Raw genomic sequence first — 19,310 nt, 5'->3', positions numbered from 1 at the left:
TTAACTAAAACCACCCAAACACTTATAGGTTTTCATATTTTAATGAGGATAGTATAGCGTGCAAACAATGACAGAAGGGGGGAAAATAAGTAAGTGAACCCTCTGCCTAAGGAGATTTAAAGAGCAATTGAAACCAAATTTTACCAAACAAACCAATATATAGTGAAAAAAATTATACGGCATGTCAAAATGGAATGCGCCGTCACCAAAAATGCTATTTCCAGTGTTATAAAAAACGTATCTGAACCTTTTGGATTTCTCGCATTTCTGCATAAAATCACAATCAAATGTGAGCTGATCTTTGTCAAAATCATACAGATGAAAAAACTGCTTTAACTAAAAACCACCCAAACATTAATAGGTTTTCATATTTTAATGAGGATAGTATAGCGTGCAAACAATGACAGAAGGGGGGAAAATAAGTAAGTGAACCCTCTGCCTAAGGATATTTAAAGAGCAATTGAAACCAAATTTTACCAAACAAACCAATATAGTGAAAAAAATTATACGGCATGTCAAAATGGAATGCGCCGTCACCAAAAATGCCATTTCCAGTGTTATAAAAAAGTATCTGAACCTTTTGGATTTCTCGCATTTCTGCATAAAATCACAATCAAATGTGAGCTGATCTTTGTCAAAATCATACAGATGAAAAAACTGCTTTAACTAAAAACCACCCAAACATTAATAGGTTTTCATATTTTAATGAGGATAGCATACAAAAAATGACGGGGGGGGGGGATTAGTAAATGAACCCTCTGCCTAAGGAGATTTAAATAGCAATTGAAACCAAATTTTACCAAACAATTTAAGTCATGTGTATGCTCAATCACTGATGAAAGGTTTAAAACTGCGCTGCCCACTATAAAACACACGCCTGGTAAGAATTGTCTTGATGAGAGGCATTGTCTGATGTGCATCATGGCTCGGTCAAAAGAGCTGTCTGAAGACCTGCGATCAAGAATTGTTGAGTTGTATAAAGCTGGCAAAGGATACAAATCCATCTCTAAAAGTCTGGATGTTCATCAGTCAACAGTCAGAGAAGTTGTCTACAAATGGAGAGAGTTTGGCACGGTTGCTTCTTTCCCAAGGAGTGGCTGTCCACCAAAGATGATGCCAAGAGTTCAGCGCAGAATACTCAGGGAGGTAAAAAAAGAACTCTAGTGTGTCTACTAAAGACTAACAGAAATTATTGACACAGTCCAATATCTATGTGCACACATCAACTATATGTAAAACCATGGCCAAGAATGGTGTTCATGGGAGGACTCCACGGAGGAAGCCACTGCTGTCTAAAAAAAACATTGCTGCTCGTTTAATGTTCGCAAAAATGCACTTGGACACTCCACAGAAGTTTTGGCAAAATATTTTATGGACTGATGAAACCAAAATTGAACTGTTTGGGAGTAACACACAACGTCATGTGTTGAGGAAAAATGGAACAGCTCACCAACATTTACACCTCATCCCCACTGTGAAGCATGGTGGAGGGAGCATCATGATTTGGGGCTGTTTTGCTACCTCGGGGCCTGGACAACATGCAATCATTAATGAAAGAATGAATTCAAAATCGTATCAGGATGTTTTGCAGGAAAACCTGAGGCCGTTTGTCAGACAGTTGAAGCTAAAAAGAGGATGGATGATGCAACAAGACAATGATCCAAAACACAGAAGTAAATCAACTTCAGAGTGGTTTCAGAAGAACAAAATACACGTTCTGGAGTAGCCAAGTCAAAGTCCAGACTTGAACCCCATTGAGATGCTGTGGCATGACCTAAAAACAGTGATTCATGCCAGACTGATGGTAAATGGTGTTATACTTATATAGCGCTTTTCCACCTTTCAAGGCGCTCAAAGCGCTTTACACTACATCGCCATCTACCTCTCATCTGGCATGAATGATCTGATCGGGCACAAGAAAGCCCGCTCTTCTCATCAGACCATAGAACATGGTTCCAGTAATCCATGTGCTTTGTCGACATGTCTTCAGCAAACTGTTTGCGGGCTTTTTTGTGTACCGTCTTCAGCAGAGGCTTCCTCCTGGGGTGACAGCCATGCACACCAATTTGATGTAGAGTGTGGCATATGGTCTGAGCACTAATATGCTGACCCCCCACCTCTTCAATCTCTGCAGCAATGCTGACAGCACTCCTGTAACATGACATTTTGGAGGGAAAATGACAAACAGTGCTCGATTTGGACATTTAAGGATGTACGTATTTACTAAGGGGTGTATTCCCTTTTGTTGCCAGGGGTTTAGATTAGGGCTGTCAAAATTATCGCGTTAACGGGCGGTAATTAACTTTTTTAATTAATCATGTTAAAATATTTGCCACAATTAACGCACATGCCCCGTTCAGATTAAAATGACAGCAGTGTAATGTTCGCTTGTTACTTGTTTTTTGTTGTTTGGCGCCCTCTGCTGGCGTTTGGGTCCAAATGATTTTATGGGTTTGGGGAGTGAGCATGGTGTAATGACATCAACAATGGTGAGCTACTAGTTTATTTTTTGATTGAAAATGTTACAAATTTTAATAAAACGAAAACATTAAGAGGGGTTTTAATATAATATTTCTATAACTTGTACTAACATTTATCTTTTAAGAATTACAAGTTGTTGTTTTTTTATCCATGGAACGCTTTAAGAGAATATTAATAATGTTAATGCCATCTCGTTGATTTATTGTTATAATAAACAAATACAGTACTTATGTACTGTATGTTGAATGTATATATCCATCTTGTGTCTTATCTTTCCATTCCAACAATAATTTACAGAAAAATATGGCATATTTTATAGATGGTTTGAATTGCGATTAATTAATTTTTAAGCTGTAATTAACTCGATTAAAATTTTTAATCGTTTGACAGCCCTAGTTTAGATATTAATGGCTATATTTTGAGTTATTTTGAGGGGCAAATAAATTAACTCTATTCTATAGGCTGCACACGGACTACTTTTCATCGTGTCAAAGCGTCATTTTGTCAGTGTTGTCCCATGAAAAGTTATACTTAAATATCTGCAGAAATGCAAGGGGTGGACTCGCTTTTGTGATACACTGTATGCATAGGCGGATCTACTATTCAGGCGAAGTAGGCGATCGCCTTAGGCCCCCAACCAGTAGGGGGCCCCCAACCAGCCCCACACACGCACGACAATGGACTGTTCCACAACGACAGACTGAGTATCAGTCGCGTAGCTTCATTTAGCGCCGTTTAGCTTTGCTTAGCTCTGTTTAGCATCGCTTAGCTCCGCTTAACTGTTCGATAGCTTCACTTAGCTCTCCCACAATTTTCACACTACTAAGCTCGCTATTTTTACAGCTCACTTGCTACTTTGCACGTTTGCGATCGTTTATTTTGAACACGAGCGAACGTGCTCTCCATGAGAGCCAAAGTGTAGTGAGGGAGAAGTTGAGAACAGGCCGCTAATGCCTCTTTAGACTTTCTTCTTCTTCTTCTCACCGAACATAAAGACGACAGCACACCCTGTGGCGAAACAATGCAGTACAGTTCCAATCAGTCGTACAATAACACTCAACAGCTGGTTAACAGCATTTGCTAACAACAACAAAAAATCTATTAGTGACACCACAAATATTATATATTATCATAATATGTTGAGTAAATACTACAGAATACAGATTCTACACTAAGAATAGCTTTCAAATGACACTCTTTATCACAAATATGATTGGCAATGAATAGGTATTATAATTATTATACCACTATTATATATAGTAATATACTATAATGATAATGCTCAAATTTTTTTTGAAGAATTGTTTTGAATAATGTTGGAAAGGCAAAGTCAGTGTTCTGAATCTTATTACTTTCCATTTTTTTGCACTAGTAAATGCTATCAGCATTTAACCTCATTGTTTATTTGTGATTAATTATTGTTATTTACATGATTATTTGTACTTTAATAAAGAATTTAAGCGTTCCAAAATGGTTTTGTGAATTAATAAGCGACAACAAAAATTTCATTGCTAAATCAGTAAAAAAAAAAAAGAAAATTATTAGATTAGTCGACTAATCGTAAAACTAGTCGGCTGACTAATCAGGAGAAAATCTGTCGTTTAGGACAGCCCTAGTGTACCGGAACATATTTCCTCCACACCCTTCTCACCTTTTTAACCCCTGACCCATGAAGAGGGCCCCTGGATATGTTCGCCTTAGGCCCCAAGTGCGCCACTGACTGTATGTCTCGCAGATTTCCAAACATTCATCGACGCTCTTATCACTACAAAATTGTTGCACCAGTAATTAGATTTAAGGCAGTAAAATCCTTGCGCGGAACATAAACTGTCTAAATCTCCAAGTAATAAGCAACAGTCAATTGACTTGAACACAGGAGACCGATGAAACCCCTCACATCTTATCAGCATCGCTGCTTGATCCTGCCAATTTTCTCGCACTTGCTATTGATCACCTGATGTTGACGGGATCGGTGTGAAGAACAAGCTGAAAAGAACAACAGATTAAGGACTTAGTGGCTGGTAAATTGTATCTATCCAGTTAGCAAGACATAAAGGTAAATGACTCCACAGCCAACTCGCATGTGTCTGACTTGCACCATTAATCTGTTATACAGAGCAGCTTAGAGAGCGCAGTGTCAAAAGTGCACCGATACCATTTTTGGACTCCCGATTCCGATATCAGCCGATAGGTTTTTGGAAAAAAATAATATGGTTTATTCTCTTTCTCTTTGGTGGCCTCAGCATCGCATCTCTGTTTTTTGCAGTGAAGGAATCTGAGCATTTAGCCAGACTGCCAGAATCACGCCAGCCAAACCGTCGGACCCGCGCTGGCGCAGCTCCAACAACCCGGGCTGGCAAGAAACCGAAAACCCGGCCAAAAGGCCAAACATCTCGCATTCACCTTAGTCTTAAAACTTTGTACTGACTATTTTGAAAGCTGGAAAAAGGCTTCGAAGCACAAGTTGTCAATTTATTTAGGTCGACAGCGATCAAACGGCGAGGCGAAACAGAAACAGACCCAGGCGAGAAGGCAGACTTGTCCCGAGGTCACCATTAGAGGTGTGCGAAATTTCCGATTCTTAGATTATTTGCGATTCAGCTGTAGAAGATTTGAGAACGATTCACAAACATGCAAATTCCGATTATTGAAATATGTCAAGTAAAGCAGAAGTAAAACACACTCAGCGCGTCGCGCAGTCTTCGGGACGCAATGAGGAGCGGAGCGAGAGTAGCTAAACATCATGCTTGTCATTACCCGGCCCCTCGGGTAATGCCAATGCTCAACTCACGGCTCTAGCTCATCTCATACCGTGAGATAAAAAACAACAACATACCTGACTGCTGCTGACAGCTGCTACAAAGAACGTCCACAAAATGGTACGGTAGATATATTTTTATAGGAATAGATGCCAAATAGACTCGGTGGTAGATGCGGACGTTAGTAAACAGCCGCCATCTTAAAGCAGTAGACTTCCCTGCAAGGCTGTTGTAGCGAACCTTCCAAGCGAACCTAATTAACGTTTGATCTAAAATACTCCTAAATCGGTAAAATATTCCTTGAATCTTTCTTTAAAATAGTTTTAAAACTTTCACATGTCGAAAGTAGACAAAAGGGAAATTATGGAATAACAGGAGCAATTTTAACAACTTTAACGGTTGATTCACAACATTAAATTAATTGAATATAGTTTATAGCTGCTGATACAGAATGGGGATTTTAGTATATTATTTATTGTTTTTAACTGTTAACTTGATACTGAAATAGTCATTTATTTAAGCCTGCAAGGCTTTTTTTTTTTTTTTTACAGTTTTTGTGACGAATGTACAAAACATTAAAAGCAGCTAATAGCAGGGGGGTGGGGGGGTCATCAATAATCGTTTTATAATCGAATCGTAGCCTCTGAATCGTAATCGTAATCGAATCATTAGGTGCCCAAAGATTCACACCGCTAGTCACCATAACACAAGTCAACCAAAGGTTCCAGAGGAAAATGACAACAATTAGTCAAACATTCAGTCTTTTTGAAGGCTCTCGCGGGGCGGGCTGTGGGCAGAAGAAGGGTGTGCTTGAGCGCTGTTTAGGATTATTGTCCGTTTGTGAATTGGACAGGAGGATTCATGAGTTACTATTGTAGATTTTGCCACCTCAGCATCAAAGGGGCTCTTGGAGTCTTATCAACCGTGTTATCAGTTGGATATCGGGCGTTCTCCGGTGTTCCTTGTGTTGTGACAGGACGTCCTGCCATTTGTTCTGGACTGTCCAAGAGAACTGATTGCGAGAGTTGTTGGTGCAGACGTGGGGGGTGGTGCGTCCCCTCTTCCCATCCCTGAGGGCCGGTTGATTGGAGCGCGGGTGGACCAGGGGACCGCCCTGGATCACAGGGGGGGGGGGGGGGGGGGGGGTGACAATGGCTCCTTTGCTGAGCTGCGGGAGGAGGGATGGGCTGTGCTGCGCCAACTCTCCACGGGCTGGCTGGGTGGGGGCCATGGCCCTGGGTTGACGCCTGCGCGGTGTCTCCGCTCATTTGCGTGGCTGCCGCGTGTTTGGCAGGGCTCGCGTGCGGCTGGATGCGATTGGGCGTGCTTGGGCGGGGGGTCCCGGTGCCGGGACTGGCGGTGGGGCGGCGTAGGGTCGATTGCCAACAGGCTTACACTCACAAGGGACTCACACGATTACTGGGTTCTAGATCACAGAGCTGATTTGTGTACACTCTACCTCTTCCAATCACTTATCTTCTAGACAACCAGGGAAAGAGATGGGGCCCCCCACATGTAGATGATGGACGGACGGACGGACGAATTAAACTGACCGGTGCAAACGGCATATCCATCAAACATCATTTGCTAATAATTGTTGCACTTGCTTGCATTGTTCACTTTCTAAAAAGAACATGATTGATGTAACAGTTTCAAATTCCACTCCTATAAATTATTCAATCAATATTTTATACTGCGTGTTCACTATACACCTACAGTATACTGCTAATATCTGGCTATATTGGGTGAGGCTGAGTTGGTTTGACGCAATCCATCTTAATGAAAATGTGCAACGGTTCACTTTTTGGGTGCACACTAATCATAGCAAGTACATTGAGCCTCTTTGGTCACGGGCCTTGTGATCCGCGACCGTGGCTGTCATAAGGAAAATGTACATCACTGCTGGGATCCTATTTGAGAAATGCGCTAAACCACGTTTGAACTCAGCAATTCCCATTCCATGATCAAAAGCGGCGACCGTGCCCTCACCGTTTACTTTTAATGAGTTTGGCAGTTACATTGGCATCAATATCACCGGTCTGTTTCATAAACAGCATGTCGTTTATTGTAATATATACTTCAAAGGACTGACTCACGGAGAAAATTACAGGCCTTTTATATGAAAGAGGCCAATTAGGTCCACCTGTTCTTTATTTGTGGGCGTCTTCTTGAGGACAAAATAAAAGAAAAATACACGCATAAACAAGCCCAATATTTCCCGGAACAACAATATAAACGCCTGATGTGAAATTCAATCCGGGAGGATCTCATCCACCCACAGGGCCCTGCCACCGAGGAGCTTCGGTCAATTTAAATTTCACTGAAATAAAGTGTTGCTATGATTAATCGATAAACTCGAGTAATTCGATTAGAAAAAAGCTTGGAATCAAATTTTGCTGCTTCGAGGATTCAATCAGGGTAACGTAATGGATTGTTTTGAAAATTATTCTATTTAGAGTGGAGTTGTAACTGTTCGTTTTGAAAGTGTTTGCATTTAGTTTTATTGATTTGGGTGGATATACTGCCCTCTAGTGGCAACAGTGATGCACTTACATAATACATTTAACATGGCTGAATCCAGATGCTCCATGTTAAGACCAACGTAAGGTAAGTTTTTGCTTGAGCTAACATATTTGTTTATTCGTTTGTTTTTTTAGTTTAGAAGTGTATTTGGAAGTTTTTTTGTGGAAAAATGTTTGAATTAGCTTTCTCACACTGGGCCCTACATTATGCTGCTTAAGACTTCATAATGCCATGCGCACGGTCAAGCCGTCCAGACGCAACAAAGCAACCCCAAAACATCAGGGAACCTCCACCATGTTTGACTGTGGGGACCGTGTTCTTTTCTTTGAAGGCTTCGTTTTTTTCCCTGTTAACTCTATGTTGATGCCTTTTCCCAAAAAGCTCTAATTTTGTCTCATCTGACCAAAGAACATTCTTCCAAAACGTTTTTGGCTTTCTCAGGTAAGTTTTGGCAAACTCCAACCTGGCTTTTTTTTTTTTTTTAGTCTTTCGGTCAGAAGTGAAGTCTTCCTGGGTATCCTACCATAGAGTCCCTTTTTATTCAGATGGCGACGGATAGTACGGTTGACACTGTTGTACCCAGGACAGCTTGAATAGGTTTGGATGTTAGTCGAGGTTCTTTATCCACCATCCGCACAATCTTTCTTTTCCATCCACAGTGCCATGGGCTTTACACTTATTGATGACACTGTGCACGGTAGACATAGGAACATTCAGGTCTTTGGAGATGGAGATTGCCCATGCTTCCTCACAATTTTACTTCTCAAATTCTCAGACAGTTCTTTGGTCTTTTTTCTTTTCTCCATGCTCAATGTGGTACACACAAGGACAGAGGTTGAGTCAACTTTAATCCATTTTAACTGGCTGCAAGTGTGATTTAGTTATTGCCACCACCTGTTATGTGCTACAGGTAAGTAACAGGTGCTGTTCATTACACAAATTAGAGAATCATCACATGATTTTTCAAAGGGTGCCAATACCTTTCTCCGACCCATTTTTGGAGTTTTGTGTAAAATGATAATGATTTAATTTTTTTGACCATTTTCTTTTGTGTTTTCATTGCAAGCAACATAAATAAAAATATTACTACAAAAGCATTCATTTTCTGGGAGAAATTGACAGAATTGCAGGGTTGCCAATACTTTGAGCCAGCAGTGTAGATCCTCATTTATACATTTTTTGATATCATTTGAGGCTAAGCTCATGTATTTTAATTTATTTTTGAATACAAATAATGCTCCTGGGAAATGAAAGTGCAAATCTGCATAGTTTAAAGAAACACAACAATTTAATATCCTGCACTGTAAAGGGAGATGCTCCACAATTTCATTGTCCAACTGTATAATGACAATAAAGAGCTATCCTATTCTTATGCTCTTTTAAAGGGTAATTTTGGCAAGCCCAAATAATATTATAGCAAGCATAAACATTTATTTACATTCCCTAAAATTTATTCTGCAACACTTTAAATGTTTGTAGTCCGATTACTCGGACTAATTGATAGATGAATCATTTACCTAAATAATCGATAGTTGCAGTCCTAGAAATTAAATGATAAAATCCTATTTTTGGATGCAGTATTTTAAAAATAAGTAATAATGGTGTCAGGGAAGCTCAAGTTTGAACTCCAAGACAAGTGTTACCTCGATAGCTAGATTAGAGAAATAAATACGACCACAACCATGGATTTAGTAGGTTTTAGTACAAGAGCTCTTGGGTACAGACGCGGAGTAACACACAAAGCGCCTCTCCGCATGTGGACAAAAGAGAGATACAGGGCATCCCTCTATTTATGGGTTGACACCATAGAAACGAAATTGAAACTTAGTAAAAACATCTCAAGTTACTGAAACACATCTCTCACAGGGGAAAACCACCTTAAGCTGTAACCTTGAATCACCAGCTGTGGCCAGGAAGAAGTTTGATAAGTTGCTATATTGTATTCATTCAGGGCATGTTGGAAAACAACAGGAACATAACAGTCCATATTTGGGCATATTGACCCCGTCTACAATCATCAAGGCTATGAGATGGCCCACTCAAAAAGATTATAACAGATTATTTTAATAATGATACTCTATGCTATAATGTTCTCATGCAAGCATAACAAAAACCTTCAACTTATAATGGTTGTGTTTTAAGCATGAATAAATTCTCTCACAAATGGTTTTTGAACCGACAGTTGCAGATCACCAGCCGTTCACTATTCATAGGCTAAGCTGCACTATGCTGCCCAGAAAATGCAATTTCATGTGCTTTTTCTCACGTGTCAATGGAAAAAAAATGGAATCTTTGACCAGACAAGTTTATTTGGGGATGTCATCTATCCTATTAAATTTTACTACTGTACATGTGATGAGGCGGTACCCCAGAGCTAATGCATGATCGCCCATTCCAACAAATTTGAATGGAAATAATTACCTTTACATTAAAAAAAGAAACAACTCACATATACACCAGAATCCTGTGAAAAATCCATTTGAGTTATCTGCTTCTACCATATATAGTATTTCACACCAATTTAAACTGTGTTTTGTAGCAACATGTCTTTTTTCGTTGTGGTTGTTCAATTCCACATGACCAGGCCATCTGATAAAAACAGTTCCTCATTCCCCATCTTGGAAATTGTGGCTTTTGGGAATGTATTCTGCATTATACAGTATGGTTCAAATGGAGCTCAATATTTCATTGGCAGAAACGGGTAACTTTATATTTGACAAAGTAATTTGCCTCGAGACAAAAGATGGACCTCACACATTAATTGTCCTTATGGGCTCCTTCCAGCCATTGATCGCATAATGACGTTTACTCAGACTGACTGAATCTATCACATAGTAATGAATATACAGACTTCACATACATAGGCAAGAAAGGCGAAGAACGGGAATGACATTCTGCATTACTATAGAAAACTAGAAAACTCAATTCCAGGAGAAATTGTGTGGGGATGCCTGTCTCTCTATCTCCTATACAGTGCTGGCCAAAAGTATTGGCACCCCAGCAATTCTGTCAAATAATGCTCAATTTCTCCCAGAAAATGATTAGCAATTACAAATGCTTTGGTAGTAGTATCTTCATGTATTTTGCTTGCAATGAAAAAAACACAAAAGACAATGGGAAACAAAAACAACTAAATCATCATCATTTTACACAAAACTCCGAAAAAAAGGACAGGACAAAAGTATTGGCACCCTTCAATTAATCATGTGATGCTTCTGTAATTTGTGTAATTAACAGTACCTATAACTTACCAGTGGCGCATAACAGGTGGTGGCAATAACCAAATCACACGTTCAACCTGTTAAAATGGATTAAAGTTGACTCAACCTCTGTCCTGTATCCTTGTGCGTAGAGCTGTCCCAAACGACTAATTTTCTCCCGATTAGTCAGCCGACTATTTTTACGATTAGCCGACTAATCTAATAATTCACACAAAAAAAAAAAAAGAAAAAAAAATCGATAACTGACACAACATGCAATGACAGAAAGTATGGTTGTTCCGATCATGTTTTTTTGCTCCCGATCCGATCCCGATCGTTTTAGTTTGAGTATCTGCCGATCCCGATAGTTCCCGATCCGATTGCTTTTTTTTGCTCCCGATTCAATTCCAATCATTCCCGATCATTTTTCCTGATCATATACATTTTGGTAATGCATTAAGAAAAAAATGAATAAACCTCGGGACGAATATATACATTCAACATGCAGTACATAAGTACTGTATTTGTTTATTATGACAATAAATCCTCAAGATGGCATTTACATTATTAACATTCTTTCTGTGAGAGGGATCCACAGATAGAAAGACTTGTATTTCTTAAAGGACAAATGGGACTTTGTATATTGTGACTAAATATTGCCATCTAGTGGATTTTTATGAGCTTTCAGTAAATGATAATTCAGCCATTTAACTTCTGCCCAAATGCATGATGGGAAGTGCAACCATGACTAATGCGAAATGGTACCAATTGATATATCTTCTCAGCGTTGGGAAATAAAATAGGGTGTTAAGGAAAAGATCAACTATACTTTTCTTCCCCACATTGCTTCCCACAATATTTCTGATCGTTGAGAGAGGGATTGTAAGGCTTTAGCCAATTAAAAAAAGGCTTCAAAGGCTGCCAAAATTCTCTCTACTCATTTTACATTGCCTTTTAGTTCTATGTATACGTAACACAGTGCCGTTATAGATTGCACGCGACAATGCGTGAGTGGATAGTGCAGCGCATGCGTTAATTGCGTTAAATATTTTAATATTACTGCCGTTGACGCAATAAATTTGACAGCCCCACTTTAAGCCAAAACTAAAGACTCTGGATGAGTGTAAGACATTTTGTCTGTAACGTTAAATAAAATTAGGAAACGATTTCATTAAAAAAAATATATATATATATATTTATATATATATATATATTAAAAAGGGCATGTCCGATATTTTTTTGCCGATTCCGATACTTTGAAAATGACGTAATCGGACCCGATCGATCGGGACATCTCTAGTTCATGTGTCTACCGTGCGCAGTGTCATCAATAAGTGTAAAGCATACGGCACTGTGGCTAACCTCCCTACATGTGGACGAAAAAGAAAAATTGACGAGAGATTTCAACGAAAGATTGTGCAGATGGTGGATAAAGAACCTCGACTAACATCCAAACATGTTCAAGCTTTTGCCGAACGGCATGGATGCAGACCTTCAAGCCCATGGAAGTCATAAAAAATATTAAATTTGGATCTCACAGCACCACTACTTAATTCACTTATGTTATGAAACATTTTTGTTTTGGAAGTATTTTTTGTTCAATTTTTACACTACTTTCTGTAGGCGACAAAACTTTTGTCCTGCCAAAATTTGACCTTTATGTCGTCATCAAATCATAAATCTTTTTTCAGTGAAACAAATATATTTTTGTACATTCAACATAATTTGGGAGTGTCTTAGCTTTCATATGAGCCATTTCTGAAACCAATTGAATCATTAAAAGTCAGGTTATTAGCAATTGGTTCTACAAAATGGATAAGCGACAAGACTTTTGTCAGGGACTGTATATTAGATTAGTCGACTAATCGTTAAAATATTCGATTATGTTTAATCGGGGAAAAAAATGAGTCGTTTGGGACAGCCCTACTACTAGCGTTAGCATAGCATTCATGTTTAGGTTAGCATTAGGTCAATGCTAATGGCAGAGTCCTCTTAAACACCCGGACTTCTTTTTACATACAGTTTGTGGCGTCCAAGTGGGTATAATTAAATAAAAATAATGTACTGTTTTCCTGCCGGGTGTGTATAATCATCAAGTTGGTGTTGTCCTTGTCGACATTACAATATGTGCTCGTCTGTCAATGTTCGTTTGAAATAGTTGAAATTTTAAATTTTAAAAAAAATGTATTTATGGAGGTTTTTTTTTAAATTTTATTTTACCGATGAAAATATTTTTAGTAAACGTCGACTAAACTAGACGAAATTGGTCTTGTGTTTTCGTCAAAACAAAAAAAAAACTAGATGAAGACAAACACATTTTGAGATGACTAAAATATGACTAAGACTAATAAGTTTTATCATCCAAAAAAGACAAAAATTTAAAGGGCTGCCAAAAACGATACTGCTGCTAAAACAGGTCTTTAATTTTTTTACTCGTGTTAATTTCATATATGTTTAGATTCTTCAAATCTGAAAGGTTCATTTCCTAGAGAAATAAAAGCCCTGCTACCCTGCACCAATGCCTCCCCAACGACTACAGCTTAATTGCCCTTATTGGCTCGATCAAGCTAACGGTATTGGCTCAGTGATTAGTTGAAGGGCGATTCGTGCAACACAGAACAAATGTTGTCATCTTGTTTGGCAGAGACTAATCTGCAATCAAGGAGGATAACAGTTAGAGTAAACCTAGTCAGGTCAATACAATGAGATGCTGTTCAATGTTCAACAATCATGGGCAAATGATAAGTCAAGAGAATTAATGTCCCTAAATTCATCATGTGCAGTAGAGCATTTTTCAAGTGTTTTATTTTGAGCATCGGAAATCACACCAAAGGACAAGTTCATATTTTTAATTTAATTGATTAGTTATGGCCACATGCTGATCACGTGATCAGAAATCATGTCATTTTCAGAGGATCGGGATAAGGTGTTTGGGTTTTAAAATGCTTTTTTTTTTCACTTTCATGTATTAGCTTATTGTCTGCCACTGACGGCCATCGACGTCCAATCCATTTTGACTGGGAGGGCAGTCAGCGACCATTCGTTTGCAGGGCCGGCCCAGCCTATACGCAGACTATGCAGCTGTTTAGGGCCCCTGACCACTAGGGGGCCCCCAATTTGGCAATTGTTTAATTTATATTCTATTTTGTTTATTCCAGTTTGCTTTCTTTGATTTTTGTGAGTTTTGATACTTAATTAAGCTTGAAAAAATAAGTTATTCCTTAACTTCTTTGAAGTTCTTCTTTGAAGTTTGAAATATGCAGCGCAACAAAATCTAATTTACAAAATATGGACGTATGGGTTGGATTGCATGTATGGGTTTCACAGTACATTGTGAAGAAATAGTGGGCTAAAAATATGGGCACCTTTGCATTATTTTGCTTAGGGCCCCCAAATGGCCTTGCCGGCCCTGTTCGTTTGCAGTGAAACATGATCACTCAATGCCAGCCTTCACAGTTGAAATGGATTTGATGTCTTTAAGGCCTTGGTTAGACTGATTTTTAGCTCAAACCGATTGAAAGTGGATTAGCGCTGCAGTTATCAATAATTTAAAGTAATCGATTAATCTATCAATTAGTTCGAATAATCGAGTCATCTAATTAGCAATATTTAATGCTCGCAGAAAAAATTTTAGGCCATGTGAAACAAAGGCTTGCTAATAATTTACTTTTAAAGGAGCATTAAATGCGAATAGAAAATAAAATTCCTCCATTTTTTTTTAAACTATGCAGATTAGCACATTTATTTCACCAGAGCAATAAATGCATTTCAAAATAAAATACCTGAGCTTATCCTCAGTCTTGAAAAACATAATAATGAAAGAGGATCGAAGTACAACTTACAGTGGTATGAAAAAGTATCTGAACATTTTGGAATTTCTCACATTTCTGCATAGAATCATCATCAAACGTGATCAGATCTTTGTCAAAATTACACAGAGGAAACGAACAGTGTCTGCTTTAACTAAAACCACTAAAACATAAATAGGTTTTCATCGTTGCAGTAGATATGGACAAGATGCTTCTTAGTCGGAACAGCTCAGATGGGTTTTTGACTGTCCATGACGTCTATGCTGGATGACATCTTTGTTGCCACAGCAACTGGACAAGTGTATCAATAATGTGGCCCAGTCTGAACAGGCCCAGTTGTGATTTGGACACTTGCTAAAAAAAAATAATAATAATAAGCAGGCATCAGCCCTAAAAATCAGATTTGAGGAGCCATCCGATTAGGATCAGGCTGCGTTCAGACTGCAGGCTAACTAACTGTCAATGGTAGTGAATGAGTTACTACTGGAAGTACCGGGGTTTTTTGGGCTATAAAGAAAGACCAGAAGGGCGTCAGATGACCCCGATACCAAACTGACTACTTGGCTTTGTCAAACAATAGCAGCAGGGCCGAGAACCAAAAGTGGTATTTGCCATATGGCAAAATGGATTTTGCCCTGTGGCATTTTTTGCCATGTGGCAATTTTATGCCATATAGCAAAATGGCGTTTTCCATGTGCCATTTTTTTGCCATGTGGCGAAATATATTTTGACATGTGCCATTTTTTTGCCATGTGGCAAAATGGATTTTGCCATGTGGCAAAATATATTTTGACATGTGGCATTTTTTGCCATGTGGCAAAATGGATAGCCAAAAGTCTATGGCATAGCCTGACTTGGGTGCCAGTTGAATGTCAATATGCCCTAATGTAAAGTGTATTGTCAAAAATCACAGCCAAACATGTTTTTCTGCCATTTAAAATTAATGCAAAATTTTTACGTGCATAGCCGTCAATGGCATAGCCTTACTTGGCTGCCAGTTGAATTTCAATGAGCTCTAATGTAAAGTGTATGGTCAAAAATCACACTCAAATGTTTTTCTGCCATTTAAAATAAATAAAAAAATTTGGACAGTGCCTTAGATGTGCATGGCCTGCAAAACTACCAAATACCCCCCAAAAAAAGCCATGTACCCCCCTACCCCCCCCCAAAAAATGCCACAAACCACAATGCGTTTTGCCACATATGCAAAAAAAAAAAAAAAAAAAAAAAAAGCTTCATGTCAAAATCAATTTTGCCACATGGGAAAAAAAATGCCACATGGCAAAACCCATTTTGCCACATGGCAAAATTCATTTTGCCGAATGGCAAAAATATGCCACATGGCAAAAAAAATGCCACATGCCAAAATTCATTTTGCCAAATGGCAAAAAAAAAAAAAGCCACATAGCAAAACCTATTTTGCCACATGGCAAATACCACTTTTGGTACTCGCTGTCTCTCAACAATAGACCACTCAAACAAGCAATCAAGCAGACCACCCCACTACACACTCCTGTGGAGTCACTGCCTATGTGTGAAGGGGGGGTTTCACTCTGGATAGCTGCAATTAACATCTTGAATATATGCAAATCCAGGGCTCCCTTGGCTTTCTCAAACCCAGAGGAACACGGAGATGGCCAGTCGCCGTGTTCTACAATATGATTGACATGGCTGCACTGAATGCATATGTGTCGTATCAGGCATGCGCCTGAAGGGAAGAGAGACGGGTGGACTTCTTCGTGGGTCTTGCAAAGGAATTGGCTCACTCTCGTGTGGGCGCAGAAGAAAAAATTGCTTCAGCAACAACCTCCAACACCTAGCCCCGGGAAAAGGGCGAAGTGTCATACTCTATGTCACCAAATAACAATGTTTTTTTTTTTTTCCCATTTATTTTTTTATTAACCCACCCCTTGTATATAGTTTCTTTTATTGTCTTTTTTCACGTACGTTTCTTTATTGAATAAAAAAAATGACTTGTTTTATGCATCATCAGCCATCCATCATCAGCAACATGACAATTATAGCTCCATACATACAAGAAACTGCAACTAAATATTCAGAGAGATTGAGACAGCTGTTCTCTCCATGCTGTAATGTCAGCCAGTCCTTTGCAACAAATTCCCAGCAAAAAAAGTGCTCCGATATCTTCCCAATTTTGTCAAATCGTGCACAGTTTGATCACATTTGCCACGTTTGTGTGCCTTCTCAGTTATTTTTCTTTCATTCCAGCACATGAATCAACTAGATGGGCGGGGCTGCACAACACACCTGCGACGCATCAGGAGCACTTATTATTTAAGGAGTCCTGTCACCATACACAAGTGTCGGACTATTGCATATGTTTGTTACCTGCCTTGCTTACCGCTGTGTGCTCATCGTCATCCTCGGTGCTTCCCGACATTCTTCGGTCGTGTTCTGGTTTGATCTTATTTACTTTTGTGCTCTTTTGGATTTTGTAGTTAGAATTTTGTACTCGGTTATATTCACGCCATCTTGGGTGCTCTCTTAGTTATACTCTGTTATACTCGTGTTTTCTAGCGTGCTCTCTAAACTGTACTTTGTTATACTCGCGTTTCCTAGCGTGCTCCCTTTGTTGTACTCATTAAATACAAACATTCGCTCTATTGATCTCCTGGTCTGTGTTTTGGATCCACATTAACGGCTTGCCGTCATAACAACATTAGACAACCATACTGCGAAGTTACCAAACACTAAAACATACAGTAAAAAGGTTGTCCGCCAGATTGCCTGCCTGAGCGGTCCACTGTCCGACAAAGCCAAGGCTGCTCTGCAAACACTCAAGATGCTAACTGGAGCAATCCAACCCTATGGTTTTGTGAGTGTGAATGAGAATGACTAATGAGGACCTCAATGCTCACAAAAGATATGCTGATTAGAGTCAGATGACCCTTCTCTAGGTATAAAAGTGATTTGTATCAACTGATCCACCCTTGGTAGTTCTAGGACTAAAAACAACAGAATAATCCAGATTTAGAAGGATATTGCACACAAATAAAACACAACAAAATCTAAAAATGGTTATCACTGCAAGACTTTCAGAACCACAAATCTCTAATCTGTTGGAGCCCTCAGTCACTGTGCTGTCCACACGTAATTCATTTGGGACAGACAATTCTTTTTTTTATCATCTGCCGTTAGTAAATGTAGCAATACCGGCAGGTGCGCCGAGGCCGTCTCACAAAAGAAAAAAATACATCAAGCAATTTCAATTCACTTGACTCGGCAATTATTGTCACTCTAAATGTTAATGAGTGAGACCGACTTGAATTTTCAAACCAGTACTTTGTGTAGTGACTTTAATCAGTCAAAAAGCTGACAAAAGGGGCGTTTAACAAGTTCAGAAAGAATTGCTCAATGGACTGCAAATAGTTATGTCTACTGGTATATGCTCTCAAAATATTTCAAAAAACATTTGTCTGAATAAGGACTATCAAGGTTTAAAGTTTGCATCTTTCCTTCCTTTTGAGCCTGAACCTTTGACAGGTAAAAGCCCGAGGCTCTGTCAAGTACAGAACGACCTTCACCGATTGCAGGATCATTAAAAAGCTATGACCGCAGTGGCGGAATCATTATTCCACGACCATAAAAATGAGACTGGTCTGCATATGTGCGTCAGTCGGTCTTTTTTTACGTCAACTTCATCAAATATAAATTCTAACTGGTCAGTAGCATACATTTTATCTTTGTACTGTATACATAAATATTAGGGCTGTCAAATTTATCTCGTTAACAGGCGGTAATGAATTTTTTATAATTAATCAGGTTAAAATATTTAATGCATTTAATGCATGCACGGAACGACCTACTCACGCATTGCTGCAAACAGACTACAATGGCGCCGTTTTACGTATATTGAGAGCTAAGAGGCAAAGACAACCGAGTGGAGTGGACACAGGCTTCATTGGGGCTGTGCTATTTATTGGCAAAAGCTTTGGCATCGGTTCCACAACAATTATAACTATTGTGGCGAGCGAAGTGGGGAATAATGACAAGAGCTGATCTTTTTCTTAACACCCTGTATTGAACACAACGCAAAGAAGACATTTGCAGCCACCACTGACAGTCATGGTTGCTCAACTTCCCATCATGCATTTGGGCGGAAGAGTTAAGTCGCTACAGTATTTACTTAAAGCAAAACAAAAATAATCTTATCTCTCCAAAAAAATAATGTTCATAAAAAGAAAAGCGCTCAATGCAAAGAGAATTGGCATTCCCAATCAAAATAGCTATGCAAAATAATACTCAGACTTTGGTCACACTCATTATTCAAACATTTCGTTTAGCTCAACAAATACACTAGATGGCAATATTTTGTCACAATATACAAACTCAACACTTATCTTTTAAGAATTACAAGTCTTTCTATCCGTGGATCCCTTTCACAGAAAGAATGTTAAAAATGTTAATGCCATCTTGTGGATTTATTGTTATAATAAACAAATACAGTACTTATGTACAGTATGTTGAATGTGTATATCCGTCTTGTCTTTCCATTCCAACAATAATTTACAGAAAAA

General features: G+C 38.9%; 1 protein-coding gene across 1 annotated transcript in view; it reads right to left on the bottom strand.

Annotated features, from left to right (window-relative positions):
- Window positions 1-3,800: 3,800 nt before the first annotated feature.
- The window catches only part of uts2r2 (urotensin-2 receptor 2), a 61,991-nt gene continuing 46,481 nt past the window's right edge, over window positions 3,801-19,310 (bottom strand). The window contains exon 10 of the transcript XR_009061753.1: window positions 3,801-4,467. The gene's annotated coding sequence lies outside the window, so the exon portion shown is untranslated. The remainder of the gene's footprint in view (window positions 4,468-19,310) is intronic.

Source organism: Corythoichthys intestinalis, chromosome 21, assembly GCF_030265065.1.
Source record: "Corythoichthys intestinalis isolate RoL2023-P3 chromosome 21, ASM3026506v1, whole genome shotgun sequence".
Classification (NCBI taxonomy): Eukaryota; Metazoa; Chordata; class Actinopteri; order Syngnathiformes; family Syngnathidae; genus Corythoichthys; species Corythoichthys intestinalis.
The sequence above is the reverse complement of the archived record's forward strand: the minus strand, read 5'-3'. Positions and strand labels throughout refer to the sequence as shown.